General features: G+C 42.0%; 1 protein-coding gene across 4 annotated transcripts in view; it reads left to right on the forward strand.

Annotated features, from left to right (window-relative positions):
• Positions 1 to 408: 408 nt before the first annotated feature.
• Positions 409 to 19,155, forward strand: part of NT5C2 (5'-nucleotidase, cytosolic II) — an 84,858-nt gene continuing 66,111 nt past the window's right edge. The window contains exon 1 of one of the 4 annotated variants that reach the window (XM_038409375.2): positions 409 to 529. The gene's annotated coding sequence lies outside the window, so the exon portion shown is untranslated. Of the gene's footprint in view, positions 530 to 978; positions 1,240 to 11,552; positions 11,669 to 12,434; positions 12,666 to 19,155 lie in introns of those variants that run through there. The other 3 variants (XM_043519878.1, XM_043519879.1, XM_038409377.2) reach the window with 3 other exon arrangements.

Here is a 19,155-nt window from a genome sequence, read left to right on the forward strand (position 1 = left end):
TGGCAGGGTCTGTGTGGCGGCTGTATTGGGGGGTGCAACCTCTCCTCCCCGCTGCCCTGCAGGGGGCTGTGTCGGCTCTATTGGGGTGGCACACTCTCCCCGGCCCCTGGGGGTCTGGTGTGCGGCTGTATTGGGGGGTGGCACACTCTCCCCGGCCCTGGCAGGTCTGTGTGCGGCTGATTGGGGGGTGGCACACTCTCCCCGGGGCCCCCTGGCAGGGGTCCTGTGTGCGGGCCTGTATTGGGGGTGGCACACTCTCCCCGGCCCCTGGCAGGGTCTGTGTGCGGCTGTATTGGGGGGTAGCACACTCTCCCCGGCCCCTGGCAGGGTCTGTGTGCGGCTGTATTGGGGGGTGGCACACTCTCCCCGGCCCCTGGCAGGGTCTGTGTGCGGCTGCGCTGGCGAAGAGGGTGGCCCTTCCCCCCCGCCCTGCGTCCCCGCCTATTGGCTAGGGGGCGGGGCGTACGTCGCACCTGCGCAGTGCGGCCGCCTCCGTGCTGCGGTTTATTTCTTCGCAGAGCGGCTGCAGGTGAGGAAGCGGCGAGTCCGGGACCCCCCCTCACCTAGGGAGAAGCCGAGGGCAGCGCCCCCCGCCCCACGCGTGACCCCCCCTCGCGCGGGCAGCGCCCCCCGCCCCACGCGCGACCCCCCCCTCGCGCGGGCAGCGCCCCCCCCCCACGCGCCCTCGCAGGACTCCTGGCCTTGGGGTGCTCCCTTGTGCTGTTGCTGAGGGGGTCCTTACTCCTCACGGGTGACGGGGGGGGGGTTCTTTTCAGGGTGGTTACTGAGGGGTGCCTCCACCTCAGGAGAGGTGCCCCCTTTCCCAGGCAGTGACTGGCTAGAGACCAGCTCGAGGACCTTCCCCCCCCCCCAAATGGAGCGAGCCCCTGAGGCTCTCTTCCCTGCAGCCTCCCGCTCACCCTGGCTTCTGGGTGGAGAGGGGACCCCTTGGCTGGGGGGGGATCCCTTGTCGTTTATTTCCTCTCATGCATGTTGGGCTGAGCACCCCAGCGAACCAAACGGCGCCTGGACAATTCATCCCTGCTTCGCCCTTGGGCTGGGGATTGGGAGGGGGTGATGCCCTGTAGAGAGGAAAGCAATTGACCTGGCAGGATGGGAAGTGTTTTCAGGGTAGTCTTGCATCAGAAGGTGGTTCAGTGTCACTTGCTTTATTTGAACTGAGTTGGCCTTGGCAAGTGGGTCCCTGTCAGGCTTGAACTGATAACCCAGAGAGGACAGGCGGGAACCAAATAAATATCAGGTTTGCTCTCATTTTACTTGAGTCTTTTTTTAATGCCTCTACTTCTGGCAATGTTGTGTTGCAAAATGTACACCAGGAAAACGGTTCTGCATTAGCTACTGATATATTAAGGGATTTAATAGGTCCCTTCCATCTCTCTTTTATCTGGTTCAGCGCTGTTGTAAAAACGTGGAGATGATGAATTCCTTCAAAGGTGTTTACATTTAATTGACTCTAATGTGGATGCTCCAGGATGGTACTATGCCTGTTCGTTCTGGGTTTCATATTCATGACTATGTAAAAATGGCACCTTCTTCCTCAACCCCCTGTGAAGTGAAAAATATATCTTGTCATTAACTAAAATATATTTTGCTGCTTTTTACACCTGTTAGCTCTGGGAGACGGAGCTGAGTTCTATTCTGGGTCGTGTATTATCATGCTCCTCTTACTAGAATTGTTAACTAAGGGCTTGATCTTTCAAATGCTTATTCACGTTACTCATATGAGTAATGTTAAATGAGTATAAACGTTTGCAGGGTTATGGCTTATGTTCTTATTTTCAGGATCTTTGTTGTTTGTGATATTGTAAGCCAGAAAGAGGACGTAGCGTGATTATTTTTTTTTTTTTAACTTCCATATTGAGTTTGCAGTGTTGGTGGTTAGAAAAAACATACACACATTTTCAACTTGTCCACTGAGCACTTTTGCTCTGGAAATATTTGAGAAACAATCCTAATAGTCATGTTCTAGAGCAGAACTCCATTGTAGCTAGTCTCGAGGTCAATAGATCAGTTGGGAACTTATAACAACAGTTGGAGTTGTCCAAGCACAAATGTAGTTTTGTTATATACTACAATACAACTTTTATTTGTATCCTGTCACCTAAATAAACTGTATTCCAAAATGCTCCATGGAGTTGCATACAATTACAGAGATAAACAGGGGTGAAAAATTTTGAGAGCGAGAGAAACATTTTCAGCTGAGGTTTGAGATCAGAAATTGTGCCAATATATTTGCTTTTCTAGCATTACTATCATAAGGCATTTGCTAAAAATCAATTTGAGGTGAAATTTGTCAAGCAGCTTTTCAGTTTAAAGCAATTTTTTAAAATAAAGCTTGTTTAAATAAAGTGTGAAGGATGTCTCCAAATTTAGGTTTTGGAAAAATAAGCTTTATAAAAGCTAAAACTACTAGAAATATTTACACTGGGCTATTTTCAAACTTCAACTTAAAGTTTTCTTAAAAAGTCTCCCTTAATGTTTGGAACCTGAACGTTGAAACATTATTCTCTTCGGGAAAATCTCAAAAGTAACTTTATTTAAAAAATGAGAAGAAACAAAAGTGAAAATAAATACATTTTCATGTCTGTGCTGAGAGAAATGAAGTGTTTGTGTGGGAGACAATCTCAAATACTATGGAAAAGGAAATGTGGGCTTGTTAAATATGATTATTAATCTGATAAAATGTAGTTTGTAATAGAAACTATTGTCTAGGGAAGAGACAGCTCAGGGGATTGGTTATAGTGATAGCTCTCAACTTTCCAGATTACTGTTTTCAGGGGTCTGATTTGTCTTGCATACCCCCAAGTTTCACCTCACTTAAAAACTACTTACTTACAAAATCAGACATAAAAATGCAAAAGTATCACAGCACACTATTATTGTAAAATTGCTTACTTTCTCACTGTTACCTATAATTATAAAATAAATGGATTGGAATATAAATATTGTACTTACATTTCAGTGTATATAGAGCAGTATAGACGAGTCATTGTTTGAAATTTTAATTTGTACTGACTTTGCTAGTGCTTTTTATGTAGTCTGTTGTAAAACTAGGCAAATATTGACATGAATTGATGTACCTCCTGGAAGACCTCTGTGTACTCCCAAGGGGTAAGTGTATCCCTGGCTGAGAATCACCGGGTTATAGATTAGGGTCATAGTGCCCAAAAATTAGTTTGCAGGTTCAGGCTCAGCTTAAGTTTTGAGATCCCCAGGAGTAATATAAACTGCTCCAGAATATGTGCATGGGAGAAAGGTTGACTGCTGGCAGCTCCTCCCAGATAATCCTACATAGATAGAATCAGATGGATGATGTGCAATGGAAGCTAAACTGCCTAGCCAGTTCTGCAGACTTGGAATCAGAGAGTGCGGTGGGACATGGGTGATCTGATTCAGCAGAGCCTACTTGGCCATTGGTTAAAATCTAGCAGAGCTCTGTAATGATCCAAAGCTGTTGTTATCTGACAGCTGTTTGGCCTTCTGGGAAGTGAATGAGTGAGTGGTTCTAGCTCAAAACATCCTAACAGGCTCCCTGTTTGGCTGTCTTAAAGAGAACAAGGATTGAATGGGTTTTGGGACTGATCTCCTGTTGCATTCTTCTATGTCTTCACTCAGATCTGAGACACATCAGTAAGGCAGCGTGGGGGAGTTTCCACTTTGTCTGCCCTGTATCTGTTCTTCCCCCAGTTTGTAGTGGTGTGAATCATCAGCATAAAGCTCACTTGAAAAATACTTGAATTATTGGCAAAAAGAAAAGGAGTACTTGTGGCACCTTAGAGACTAACAAATTTATTAGAGCATAAGCTTTCGTGAGCTACAGCTCACTTCATCGGATGCATTTGGTGGAAAAAACAGAGGAGAGATTTATATACACACACACAGAGAACATGAAACAATGATAAACCCATTGTTTCATGTTCTCTGTGTGTGTGTATATAAATCTCTCCTCTGTTTTTTCCACCAAATGCATCCGATGAAGTGAGCTGTAGCTCACGAAAGCTTATGCTCTAATAAATTTGTTAGTCTCTAAGGTGCCACAAGTACTCCTTTTCTTTTTGCGAATACAGACTAACACGGCTGCTACTCTGAAACTTGAATTATTGGCATCTTTAAGAAGACCAAAGTATTAGTCTTTGATAATTGGCTACTCTGTGTCTAGGCATAACTTGTTCTTTGGATATCTCCATATTATGAATTTTCATGTTAATTGTTCTCAGTGTAAAAGACCCATTCTGTGCTACTGAAGAAACCATTATTATATATTGTGCCTAAGATCCATGTATTAGTGGTTTGTATTATTTTAATATTGTGGATCATCATTCATTGGAATGATTCCTAAAATGTTAGGCTATTTCCTGCCAATAGAGAGCACTCAACGCAAGTTTATTTTTCTTTTCCTTTATTACCACAAAGGAAGTTCAGAATGTACAATAAACAGAATTGATGCACTATCTGGAAAAAAGTTCAGGGTTGTTATTTAAGGCTGCCATGAGCAGTATATTATCTAAATATGACTAAATTAGGGTAACCACTCTGCCCCAACTCCTCACTTTCAGACTGTATGTTGAAGGATCAGACCAGTGCTATGAAAAACTTTAGCATTTACAGTATTGAAGCACAATGGGCTAAATTAAGGATCGTACATAAATGGGCAATGATATCTTGCCTCAGATGATAGGCGGGGCAAGAAGGAGCCTAAGTCATTCTGCCCATCTGAGAAGCACAATAATCCCTTAAATATAGACAGTTTTATGACTACCATATTATGTAGTAGAATGTATACTTTATAATACATTCAGTAGTAGATTTTCTGTGCATTGTCCTGAGTATTAGTTCCCTGACACTTAGCCACTGCACCCACTTATTTAAGTATAATACTGAATGTCTCTGTGCCTGGGCAAAGCCTTCCGCTGCTATGTCACTTGTTAAAACCTGACATAGATTGGCAGTGACTAAAAGTTCTTGCTAGTTGGTAATCTTAGTCCAGTTTCTTCTACGTAGGCACATCTGTTGCAAAACTCACTGTCACAATTGCTGATATATAGCTCCCTTTTTTGGTAGAGATCAAGGACTAAATGGGCCATTAATCCCTTCTCCCCTATATTTGTTTGTAGGTGCTGCTATGCACACATTGGCCATTAAAATTAATAGGTCCTCGGCTTGTGGATCTTACCAGCTAGATCAGACTTAACACAGCAGAGATACAAATAAACAAAGGTGGAGGAAGAAATATGGGGGAGTGAGGATTACAGTAGTGAAATATTGGTAGATGTAATATTGCTATTTGCACATTTTGTTTGGGTTTTTTAAATCAAACGTATGAATGTTTGAGCATAGCATCTCTAACTTCGGGTGGGAGTCAAGTAGAAGACAAAGGCACAAGCTTTGAAGAGCCCTGAAGATGTTCTTTCCAGAACCAGGATGAAGCACTTTAGCAGGGTCTAGTGTGTGGAGTCTTGCACTAATACTGCCTGTGCTGTTCCCATTCTGTGGCTAAACAGAGGGCTTCAGCCTCCAAAACTGCCAGTCTGGCTCCTTTCACCAGTACAAATTCATTTGAAAAAAGAGAAGGGGATGGGGTGCTCCGCTGTGTCCTGAAGTCATTTCACAGTCCAGGTCTAATTTAGTTGTCTAACCACAGGAATAATATTTACAGCTCCCAGTTATGCTCAGAATGTCTCAAAACAAAGATTTATTATACCGAGTGTGTACTTAATAAGCAGATTGTAGGGTTGGCCTGGGGGAAAGGAAAAAATAGGGATGTAGCTTTCCTTAGGCACTCCTACAAAATGCTGTGAAATAGTCTCATTTTTCACTGTTTGCTTAAGAAAGCAAAAAGAGCAGGCCCTTGAATTAGCTGGCTTTGGCCCAGATGTTTGTAGCTCTCCACACTGACATCTGTGTAATGTGTGGAACACTTCTTATATATAAAAACATTCCTACAGGGTTTAATGAAGTGGAACAAAGTTGAACCCTCAAGTGAAGACACACTGTGAAAGTGCTATCCATAGCAATCACAGTGAGGTAATTGATCCATCCAGCTCCATTAATTACTACAAAAAAACCTCAGTTTTGCAGTCAGTTTTTTAAGTATTAAGAGTTGGAAGTATCTGAGGGAGATCAACTCTACTGATAGCTTAGGATATATCATAATCCCTAAACCCAGTTGAGTCTAGTTGGTGTGTTTTGGGTTGACTCAGTCAGCTAACCAGCCCCAGAAGTTCCCAGGGAAAGGGGACAGAGCAGATCATGTGACAGTCCAGCCCACCGCTGACCGAAAAAACAGGTCAGAAAATAAATTAATGGTGCTCTCTTTATCTAGAAAAACAACATGCTGTAACTGCAGTTAAACACAGATATGAATGTCATATTACCTATTTCCTCATCTTCCTGCTTGTTCAACCGATAGGACAGTGTGGCTTTCTTATCACATGTAAAATGCTGCAGGGTTACCAGATTGGACTGAGCAATTAAGGCTAGAGCACAGTTCAGGAGATATATTTTATCTAAATTCACCGTTAGCATATAATGAATTATAAATAAGATACATAGATATTTTAATCATTCACCCTTCATTTGGGGAGAGGGTGGATGAAAAAAGTGGATTATGTCTATGGGTCATATCTTGAGACCCCCAGTCTGATAGGCTGGGAGTACTGCAGTACATGCTCACTCCCTTGGCTAAGGGAGCATTTCAGGTTCTCGAAGGCTAACTGAGGAGTGGTATTGAACTTGGGGGTGGACGCAGCTGGTTCCTGCCATTGTCATTTGAAAGGCTGGGGCCATCTAATACAGAGCTTTTGGGAGAGTGGGGTGGGGGGAAGAGTTACAATAAAAAATAAGGGCAGAAAAGGAGAACCCCAGAAGACTCATGGCAAGCTAAGTGCTTGTTGTGCTCTTGGTGCTATATGAATAATAGTGCCCCCTAAAAAGAGATCCAACAGGCACCCCTTTCATATTTGGTTACTATACTATGTAAAAAGAAAAGGAGTACCGGTGGCACCTTAGAGACTAACAAATTTATTAGAGCATAAGCTTTCGTGAGCTACAGCTCACTTCATCGGATACATTTGGTGGAAAAAACAGAGGAGAGATTTATATACACACACACAGAGAACATGAAACAATGGGTTTATCATACACACTGTAAGGAGAGTGATCACTTAAGATAAGCCATCACCAGCAGCAGGGGGGGGAAAGGAGGAAAACCCTTCATGGTGACAAGCAAGGTAGGCTAATTCCAGCAGTTAACAAGAATATCAGAGGAACAGTGGGGGGGGGGTGGGAGGGAGAAATACCATGGGGAAATAGTTTTACTTTGTGTAATGACTCATCCATTCCCAGTCTCTATTCAAGCCTAAGTTAATTGTATCCAGTTTGCAAATTAATTCCAATTCAGCAGTCTCTCGTTGGAGTCTGTTTTTGAAGCTTTTTTGTTGAAGTATAGCCACTCTTAGGTCTGTGATCGAGTGACCAGAGAGATTGAAGTGTTCTCCAACTGGTTTTTGAATGTTATAATTCTTTACATCTGATTTATGTCCATTCATTCTTTTACGTAGAGACTGTCCAGTTTGGCCAATGTACATGGCAGAGGGGCATTGCTGGCACATGATGGCATATATCACATTGGTAGATGCGCAGGTGAACGAGCCTCTGATAGTGTGGCTGATGTGATTAGGCCCTATGATGGTATCCCCTGAATAGATATGTGGACAGAGTTGGCAACGGGCTTTGTTGCAAGGATAGGTTCCTGGGTTAGTGGTTCTGTTGTGTGGTGTGTGGTTGCTGGTGAGTATTTGCTTCAGATTGGGGGGCTGTCTGTAAGCAAGGACTGGTCTGTCTCCCAAGATCTGTGAGAGTGATGGCTCGTCCTTCAGGATAGGTTGTAGATCCTTGATGATGCGTTGGAGAGGTTTTAGTTGGGGGCTGAAGGTGATGGCTAGTGGCGTTCTGTTGTTTTCTTTGTTGGGCCTGTCCTGTAGTAGGTGACTTCTGGGTACTCTTCTGGCTCTGTCAATCTGTTTCTTCACTTCAGCAGGTGGGTATTGTAGTTGTAGGAATGCATGATAGAGATCTTGTAGGTGTTTGTCTCTGTCTGAGGGGTTGGAGCAAATGCGGTTATATCGTAGCGCTTGGCTGTAGACAATGGATCGAGTGGTATGATCTGGATGAAAGCTAGAGGCATGTAGATAGGAATAGCGGTCAGTAGGTTTCCGATATAGCGTGGTGTTTATGTGACCATCGCTTATTAGCACCGTAGTGTCCAGGAAGTGGATCTCTTGTGTGGACTGGTCCAGGCTGAGGTTGATGGTGGGATGGAAATTGTTGAAATCATGGTGGAATTCCTCAAGAGCTTCTTTTCCATGGGTCCAGATGATGAAGATGTCATCAATGTAGCGCAAGTAGAGTAGGGGCATTAGGGGACGAGAGCTGAGGAAGCGTTGTTCTAAGTCAGCCATAAAAATGTTGGCATGCTGTGGGGCCATGCGGGTACCCATCGCAGTGCCGCTGATTTGAAGGTATACATTGTCACCAAATGTGAAATAGTTATGGGTCAGGACAAAGTCACAGAGTTCAGCCACCAGGTTAGCCGTGACAGTATCGGGGATACTGTTCCTGACGGCTTGTAGTCCATCTTTGTGTGGAATGTTGGTGTAGAGGGCTTCTACATCCATAGTGGCTAGGATGGTGTTTTTAGGAAGATCACCAATGGACTGTAGTTTCCTCAGGAAATCGGTGGTGTCTCGAAGATAGCTGGGAGTGCTGGTAACGAAGGGCCTGAGGAGGGAGTCTACATAGCCAGACAATCCTGCTGTCAGGGTGCCAATGCCTGAGATGATGGGGTGTCCAGGATTTCCAGGTTTATGGATCTTGGGTAGCAGATAGAATAACCCAGGTCGAGGCTCCAGGGGTGTGTCTGTGCGGATTTGTTCTTGTGCTTTTTCAGGGAGTTTCTTGAGCAAATGCTGTAGTTTCTTTTGGTAACTCTCAGTGGGATCAGAGGGTAATGGCTTGTAGAAAGTGGTGTTGGAGAGCTGCCTAGTAGCCTCTTGTTCATACTCCGACCTATTCATGATGACGACAGCACCTCCTTTGTCAGCCTTTTTGATTATGATGTCAGAGTTGTTTCTGAGGCTGTGGATGGCACTGTGTTCTGCATGGCTGAGGTTATGGGGTAAGCGATGCTGCTTTTCCACAATTTCAGCTCGTGCACGTCGGCGGAAGCAGTCTATGTAGAAATCCAGGCTGCTGTTTCGTCCTACCATACTATGTATGGATTTATCTTCACAACACCCCTGTGAGGTAGGGCAGCATTATCTCTGCTCAAGAACAGAGGCACAAGAGATTAAGTGACCTGCCCAGAATCACACAGGAAGTCTGTGACAGAGCTGGTTATTGAGCCCAGGTCTCTTGAGTTCTAGGTCAGTGTCTTAACCACAAGTCCACCCTTTCTCCATTGGACAAATGATGTCCTTGTCAAAAATTCAGTGCCCCGGGCCATTTACTAAAGTGTGCGAAGTTACAATATATACATCCTTTGATACTCCTAAAAAGTCCTCTAGTAAAATCAGGATAGACCAGAGCTAGTATTTTGATATTTCTTAGGTAAAATACAAACAGAAAAAAAAATCCTGTTAAATACAAAATTAACTTGGCAGTGCAGATCTCAGGATTATTTGATCAGCTTGGAATGCTGACCACTGTATATACATGAAGACTGCTCTTTGTATAGTACATGTTAAAAGATATTGCAGTCATTTATAGAGCTTATTACTAAAGTGCGGCCACGTGAGTGTGTAGGGAGGTGTCCTGTATTTTTTCCAGGACAAAGTTGATGTATAACAAAACCTGTAGCATAGAAAAGTAAAATTCCGCCTGTTTATGAGATGACTGATGGATAGCTAGTATAACACCGATTTTTAAAAAAGGCTCCCGAGGTGATCCTGGCAATTACTGGCTGGTAAGTCTAAACTCAGTACCGGGCAGATTGGTTGAAACTATTAGTAAAGAACACAATTATCAGACATATAGAACACGGTATCTTGAGGAAGAGTCAACACAGCTTTTGTAAAGGGGAATCATGCCTCATTAATCTGTTAGAATTCTTTGAGGGTGTCGTCAAACATGGACAAGGGTGATCAAATGGATATAGTGTACTTGGACTTTCAGAAAGCCTTTGACAAAGTCCCTCACCAAGGGCTCTTAAGCAAAGTAAGTAGTCATGGGATAAGAGGGAAGGTCTTCTCATGGATCAGTAATTGGTTAAAAATAGGAAACAAAGGGTAGGAATAAATGGTCAGTTTTCACAGTGGAGCCCCAAGGATCTGTACTGCAACCAGTGCTGTTCAACATAGTCATAAATGATCTTGTGTCAGCTACAATGTCAAATCAGCCTTTGTAGCTGTTAACCCTTTATATTGCACAGCAGTAGTAAAAACAAGAATAGTTTGTACTGTCTGTGCCTTTTCTTTGAGGATCTCAAATCACTTTGCAAAGATGGATAAGTATTATCATCCCCACTTTCCAAGGCAACTGAGATATATTGTAGTTCAGGGATTTACCCAAGGTTCCAGGAACAAGTCAGCGACAGAGTATGGAATCAAACTTTTTATTATTTACATTATTATAGCGTCTAGGGCTCCCAATCAAGGATATGGCTCTGGCTGTGGTAGGTACTTCAATCAAAAAGCAATTCCTGGTCTTCAGCTAAAACAATTAAATCCGTGGTTCTCAAATTTTTTCATAGGGTGGAATACGTTTTAGCAGAAAGATTAACTTCATCTCTTGTTCCTAATCACATAGTCACCCCTGTGGCAATTAGAGCAATTGCTTGCATGGAGAATAATAAGCAAGTATTTAATGAGTTTTACGTATGTCCTTATGTAATTTAGCAGCTGGAAACAAGGAGCAAAGACAGCACAGTGTGACTGGCCAGACTGCCAGAAAGCACTCAGTGCATCACAGTTTGGATAACTTTGCACTAAATCATGCTGTACATTTTTAGGGTGTCCTTTTCTGTGCAAGACTTTTTTAGGAGTTGAGCATTATTCTAACAACAGCATACTGTAAAGAGGGAGATTTTAATGGACTTCATTGCAGTCTTCATAGATTTCAAAGCCAGAAGGGATCATCTAGTGGAACCTCTTGTATAACACAGGCCAAGAGGCCATAGAACTTCTCCAAAATATTTCCTAGAGCGTATATTTTAGAAACACTTCTAGTCAGGTTTTAAAAATAGTCAGTGATAGAGATTTCACTGCAACCCTTAGCAAATTGCTCCAGTGATTAATTACTCTCATCATTAAACGTTTACACCTGATTTCCAGTCTGAATTTGTTTAGCTTCAAGTTCCCCTCGCTGGATTGTGTTATACCTTTCTCTGCTACATTGAAGAGCCTATTATCAAATATTTGTTCCCCATGTAGAGTTTTATAAACTTTAATCAAGTCACCCCTTGACCTTTTCTTTGTTATGCTAAATAGATTGAGCTCCTTGAGTCTATCATGATAAGACATGTTTTCTTTTAGAATCCTTTAGTCACTCGAGGCTCTTCTCTGAGCCAATTGATCAATATCTTCCTTGAGTTGTGGACAGCGGAACTGGACACCTTATTCCAGTAGTGGTCACACCAGAGCCTAATAGAGAGGTAAAATAATGTCGCTACTGTTACTCAGGGTTCCCTTGTTTTTTCATCCCAGGGTTGCATTAGCTCTTAATAGAAGGAGTCTTAATAGAGTGAGTAGAATAGGTGCAATATTGAGGACTCTAAGTCTTGTGTTGTACTGTACTCATTCATTTACAACGAGCGGAAGCTTTTTGTGCACAGTGCACTTTGAGATTCCCCAGAAGCAACTTTTTGTCCATGCACTGACCTTGTATTAACAACTTCAAAGCATTTTCTTGGTTTTGTGGTCAATTAGTATCATTGTAGAGGGCAAGAGTCCCCTTTATTCATAGATTAGAAAGCCAGAAGGAACCATTGTGATCAACTAGCCTGATTAACATAGGTCATAGCACGTCCCCAATTTATTCCTATTTCAACTAAAGCATATCTTTAGAAAAACATCCAGTCTTGAGTAACAAAATTCTAGTGATGGAGAGTCCACTACAACCTCTGGTAAGTTGTTCCAATGGCTAATTACCCTCACTATTAGAAATTTGCATTTTATTTCTAGTCTGAATTTGTTTTGCTTCAACTTTCATCCATTGAATATTATTATATCATTGTTTTGTAGACTGAAGAGCCCTCTATTATCAAATTTCTGTTCCCCATGTAGATATTTATGGATTGTGATCGTCACCCCTTAATCTTCTCTTTAAGATAAACAGATTGAGCTTCTTATGTTTTTCATTATAAAGTATGTTTTCCAATCCTTTAATCATTTTTGTGTTTTTTTTCTGAACCTCTCCAGTTTATCAACATCTTTCTTGAATTGTGGAAACCAGAACTAGACACAGTATTCCAGTAGCGGCTGCACCAGTGCCAAATACAAAAGAAATATAATTTCCTACTTGATATTCCTCTGTTTATACAGTCCAGGAACATATTTACCCTTTTGGCCACAGCATCACACTTAGCCATCATGATCTGTGAGACCTTCTCAGAGTCACTGCTTCCCAGGATAGAGTCTCCCGTCTTGCAAGTATGGCCTGTATTCTTTGTTTCTAGATGTATGACAGTACTGTGCATGCTTGGTAGAGAAAGCAGAAAATTAGTGTTACATTAACAGTACACTGGGGGTAAGAGGCATAAATTTGTCAGCTGGGAATGATAAAGCCAGCACTGATGTTGCAGTATAGCAATTCTGCAGAGGATATAGAGATGCAGAAGCTCCATGGACACTGGAAAATATGTTAATTAACTTATCAGAGGACTTACAGCTCCTGTTTCAAGACAGACGAAGCTGTTACAACTATCTGAGGGAGGATGGGTGGTCTTGTGGTTCAGGCACAGGACCTGGAGTCAGGAGATCTGAGTTCTGTTCCTGACTGAATCATTAGATCACGCTGTGACCTCACAATTATCACTTTGTGTCTTTCTGCCTCATTTTCCACATCTGTAGAATGGAGATAATAATACATGCCTACTCCACAGGACTGTTGGAAGCCTTGAAAGATCCTTGTGTTGGCATTGCTAAAGAAATGTTAAATATTATTATTAGCAAGCAAAGAATGTTAGTTTTTATCCATGCATCATATGTAGTATTAAAAAATCAAAATCTCTTAGGTTAATAATAAACCCTTTGATTTGATTGATATCTTTGATGCAATGAAGAATTATCTTCACAAAGGGAGCATAAAAGAAACACAAGCAGCATTTATTAAAAATATGCCAGAATGTTATAATAATAACTAGTAGGGATGTTATTAATACTCTCTGCTTATAGTGCCTTCTCTGTGAGGACCTCAAAACGTATTATGGACATTAGTTAATCAAGCATCACAGCACTTTGTGTTGTAGGGGTTAATTACAAAAAATAATTGTGTGTGTTGGTAAAGATGTATAGACTTTTGCCTGGCTCAACAATAGGTGACAGCTCACCTCTAATTTTCTCCTTTTTCCTGGCTGGGAGTTCCATGACCGATATTTTAAAGGTTACGTATATACGGTGCAAGGCTGGCTCTATGTTTATGGGGCCTTATTCATAATAAGTCATGTAGGGTCACCATCAGAATTCCTTCTTTTCTGTGACCAGATCCTCTCTTCTTAATGGCTTGGCCAGTGGTACTGTTAGAAGCACCATGGCTGGGTGGTCAGATGTATGGAGCATGGGGTCCTATGTTACTTTGTATCATGATGACCTTCAGGTCATCACTGATAGATTTCCCGAAGCATCCCAGCTCTTTGGCCTCACCATCGGTCTCAGGAAGACACAGGTCTTGTTCCAACCAGCACCTCATTCCACTGCCCCAGTGCCGGCCATCTTCATCCAAGGCACACAGCTGAAAAATGTGGATCAGTGCAAATATTTGGGCAGCACAATCTTGAGTGACAGTTCTCTTGATAAGGAAATTTCCTCCAGAATTAGTAAAGCCAGCCAGGCCCTTAGCTGACTCTGAACAAAAGTCCTTAACCTACACAACATTTGTCTCTCCACCAAATTGAAGATCTACAGTGCAGTGGTTCTAACATCTTTCCTGTATGGATCTGAGACTTGAACTCTTTATAGACAACACATTAAACAGCTTGAGCAATTTCACACATACTCTCTCTGTTCAATAATGAGCATTCACTGGCAGGATAGAGTGACTAATATTAAGGTCCCTGAGAGAGCAAAAACAACCAGCATTGAGGAAATGTTACTGAGAAGACAACTTAGGTGGATTGGACATGTCGTCAAAATGGAAGGCCACTGTCTCCCAAAACAGATCTTGTATGGGTAGCTGAGTCAGGGCAAAAGAAAGAAGAGTCATCTATATAAGCGCTTCAAAGATGATCTGAAGAGCAGTCTCCAGTGGGCTGGCATCAATCCCAAAGAGCTTGAACAAATGGCTCACTGGTGGTCTCTGACAAGATCAGCATGTAACAGATTTGAGCAGGATCGACAAAATCATCTCCAGGCTGCAGGTGAAAGGCGCCCCAGAGCTGCACCCTCAAACATCATAGATACAGATTTCCCATGCCCTCAGTGCGACCGACTCTTTGCATCAGGATTTGGACTTCAGAGTCATATGTGTAGCCATAGATGAGAACTGTGACAATATCATCATCGTCAGCGATGGACTACCAACAGTATATCTAAACAATAAAAAATGCTATAGCTGGTGCTGATGGAGAGAGCCAAGGCAATCTATAAGGCTGCAGGGTCTAGAGGACTGAACACTCACTTTAGGAACAAGGAACTCCTGAATTTTATTCCCATCTGAGACATGTTTCGCATTTTGGCCCTGTGCAAATTGCTTAACTTCTCTGGGTGACAGAAGAATATAAAATGTGATGGTAAAAATGTAAATAACGGCTGCTCCTCATCTCCCCTTCAACTTCCTGTGTGGATTCCATAGAGCTCTGTCGTTGGTCCCCTTCTCTTCACCCTGTACACCTTATCTCTGTGTAATCTCGCCCATGAACACCAATTCAACTACCAGCTCTGCTGATAACTCACAGATCTAACTGTCTACTCCAGACCTCTCTCATTCTGATCCAAGTAAAATTTCAGCTGGTCTCTTTCATATCTCCTTGTGGATAGCTAGCCATCAGCTCAAACTCAACATGGCTAAAACAGAACTTTTAATCTTCCTCCCACAAGCTCTCCCCCCACCTCCTTTTTTGATCACTGTGGTCAACATCACTGTCCTGCCTGTCACTCGGGTGTAACCTGTTTGTCATCTTTTACTTGGACCTCTCTCTAGGTCCTCACATTCAGGCTATGTCTTGATCTTGCTGATTCTTTCTGCATAACCTCTCTGATATGGCCTTTTTTAGCCATCCACACAGCTAAAAGTGTTGTCCACGTTCTTATCATCTTGTGTGTCTATTACTGCAGCGCCCATTTCTCTAGCTTTGATAAATACAATCTTGCCCTACTCAAACCATTCTGAATATGGCTGCAAAGATTGTTCTTAGCCTATAGCTTTGACCATGTCACCCCTCTTTTTGCATCCATCCACTGGCTACTCCTTCTCTATCACATAAAAGTGAAGATAAGAAGCTTATGTTTCAACACCCTCTCCTCCTCCACCCATCTCTCAACTCCTGCGTCAGGAGATGAAGGCTGGCTTCACTGACAATCTGTTACATTTTAAAACAAGCAACTTCATGCTTTCTCCCATGTTGCTCTTCAAGCTTAGGAAGAGGTCCTTTAACATCTGCAAAGCCTCCTCATTATCTTCCTGCACATCCCTCCTCAAAACTCTCCTTTCCCATGATGAATAAAAAAACGTGACAAGAGTTAGGCTGCTGGTGTGCTGAGACCATTGCCTGTCCTGCTGATCAACGTTGTCTCCTTATTTCATTGTACTCCCCCGTCTGTCTCCGTTTCCATGTGTTGTCTCTTTTCTTACACTTAGATTATAAGCACTTGGAGGCAGAAACAGTCTTTTGTTCTGGGTCTGTACAGTCTTAGCGCAGTGGGTATTGGTTCATGACTATAGTGATGCAAGTAATTAATAATATTTTGCGTAAGAATGTCAGTACATATTGTGTCTGGAAAAGACATCCAAGTTAACAAAAACTGGTTTGTTTAGTTAATGTAATAGTTAATTATGCAGCAATACCATAGCACCTGTGTGCACTACACAGAGGATATTTGGTGAGAAAGTAAATCACTGTCCATAATAGGCCCCGTAAACAGCTTTTTCTCTCTATCACACCCATCCAGAAATAACCCGCTAGAGACTATAGTCTGTAAACCAAACTATAACAAATAAATAATGCATGATGGAGAAATGTTTGACCAGTTCCCTATGGACTGTTGGCTAAAACATCTCAGCCATTGCGGTGGCGTACAGGGAGGGAGAGAGGCCCTGTGGCAGACACGACCCAAACCACACAGGTCTTTATAGATCTTAAATAACACCAAGAAATGGATGGGAAGCCAGTGCAATTAATGGGGCACAGGTGTAGTGTTATGAATCCAATCGTATCTTTTAGTAAAACTACAAACTACAGGGCATATTTTCAATTCAATTCATGCACATCTCCAGTTAGAGTGAACAAGAATTCAACAACAAATTCCTGTTAATACTGTTTAGCCATTATATTGCACTTTTCATGCTCAGTGCCATCTAAAAACATTAACTAATTGCTGTGAGTTGAGACTATGCTACCTGTATCCCATGAAAATAATTATTGTTCCAGGAAGAGGATCTTATTTGCTGTCATCCAAAAGAATAAAAAAATGCTCTCAAAGAGGCAGCCCTTTAGGAGTAAAATGATTTAAAATGAGGAATTTACGCCAGGCACAAGGCAGGGAAAATACCAAAATAACAATTTTCTGGTTTAGAGAAAGGTGAATGAGGTATCAGAGTAGCAGCCGTGTTAGTCTGTATTCGCAAAAAGAAAAGGAGTACCCGTGGCACCTTAGAGACTAACAAATTTATTAGAGCATAAGCTTTCGTGAGCTACAGCTCACTTCATCGGATGCATCCGATGAAGTGAGCTGTAGCTCACGAAAGCTTATGCTCTAATAAATTTGTTAGTCTCTAAGGTGCCACGGGTACTCCTTTTCTTTTTGTGAATGAGGTAGTATCTTTTATTGGACCAACTTCTGTTGGTGAGAGAAACAAGCTTTCGAGCTACACTGAGTTCTTCAGGTTTAGGTCATTTATAGTCTTTACTTACATTTGGAAATTGTGGGCTTTCACAAAATTGCTAGTGTTTTAAAGTAATTGATCTATTTTTTCAAAAGTATCAGTAATTAAAACGCCCTTCAGAAATGATTTTGTGATTCGCTACTAAACAAAATTAGTGGCTGATAAGCTGAGAATGATTTGAATTGGCACAAAAAAGCCAAGAAGTGTGTAAATGAAGAGTTAAGGGAATTAGTTTAATCCTTCCAAAACAGTGATATTGAGACTGAGGATTGGAACTCCATTTTTTATCCATGCAGTTCTTTCTAATGCAAATGGCAGGTCAACTTGTATTGTTTGGCAAAAATGAATGGGTAAAAATAAGTTTCAGACCCATTTTTAGATTTTTGTTGTTTTCGTTGGCATGAGTCAGTGCTGACATTATTAGACCATCATACTTTGGGAGGTAGTTTGTTTTTAATTTTTATGATCATATTTTAAAAAAATAAAATATAGGTACCATCAACAAGGTGAAAGATCCAGGTGATAGTCAGTGGTCCTAATATTTATTTACTTATTTATTTGCAACAGCACCTGTGTTAGGTGCATCCCAAACATTCAAAAGTAGTGGTTCCTGCTCTAAGGAACTAGCAATCTAGAGAGAGAAATTAGGGAGAAGGGAATAACAATAGGCATTTTGGGTATGTCTACATTGCAATTAAACACCAGTGGCTGGTCTGTGTCAGCTGACTCGAGCTGAGGGGCTGTTTGTTCAATTGCGGTGTAGACATTTGGGCTCAGGCTGCAGCATCTACACTGTGATTAAACAGCCCCTTAGCCTGAGTGCCTGTCAGCTGACACAGGCCAGCTGTGGCTGTTTGACTGCAGTGTGTAGACATACCCAATGTATAAGTTACCTTGAGTCACAGTAAGCAATGCAGCAGAGATGGGCCTTTAAAGAGGACTTCAGAGTGTGGATGAGTTCAATGTAGTCATACCACACTCTGCATTGAAGGGACTGAGGTGATAGAAGCTGACAAACAAGTAGGGAAAGCTGGGAGCACTGTTGGAACAGAGGGGATAACAAAAGGTCAGTGCAGAGTTTGGGAAGAAAAGTAGGGAGCACTAGAGTTGTGTGGAGATTAAATGATGCCTTGTTAATGAACCTGCTAAGACTGAGTCAATCTAAATATTATTCTGGCAAGCAGCAATCCATAGCTGTAGAAGTTTGAGTATTTATTTAATACAATCTGGCACTTCCTTAACAGACATTGAACTTCCATACAATACAACCAATGCTAAATATTAAAATCAGAATACGTATATGTTTGAATACATATTCAGATATCTTGCACACCCTTGAATACACATTATAATGTCACACAATGTGTATTAGAGGTGTTTAGCCCCACTTTGGGCATTACAACACCCACAGTGGGAGTGCAATATAGTGATTAGTGCAGAGGACTGGGAGTCAGGACTCCTGGATTCAGGTGACACCTCTGCTGTTGACTTGCTTTATGACCTCAGTTAACTTCAGTGACATGCGGTTCACTTCTCTGTGCCCCAAGGTCTCCAGTCTGTGAAATGGAGATAACACCAATTGTCTCAGAAGGGTGTTATGATACTTAAGGTTTGTAAAGGGCTTTGGGATCCTGAGATGCAGGTGCTAAAGAAAATCAAGGTTAAGTATTATTATTCTCAAAAAGAAAAGGAGTACTTGTGGCACCTTAGAGACTAACAAATTTATTAGAGCATGAGCTTTCGTGAGCTACAGCTCACTTCATCGGATGCATTTGGTGGAAAACAACTAACAAATTTATTAGAGCATAAGCTTTCGTGAGCTACAGCTCACTTCATCGGATGCATTTGGTGGAAAAAAAAATTTTTTTTTCTTTTTTTTTC

This window comes from Dermochelys coriacea, chromosome 7, assembly GCF_009764565.3.
Source record: "Dermochelys coriacea isolate rDerCor1 chromosome 7, rDerCor1.pri.v4, whole genome shotgun sequence".
In the NCBI taxonomy this organism is placed as follows: Eukaryota; Metazoa; Chordata; order Testudines; family Dermochelyidae; genus Dermochelys; species Dermochelys coriacea.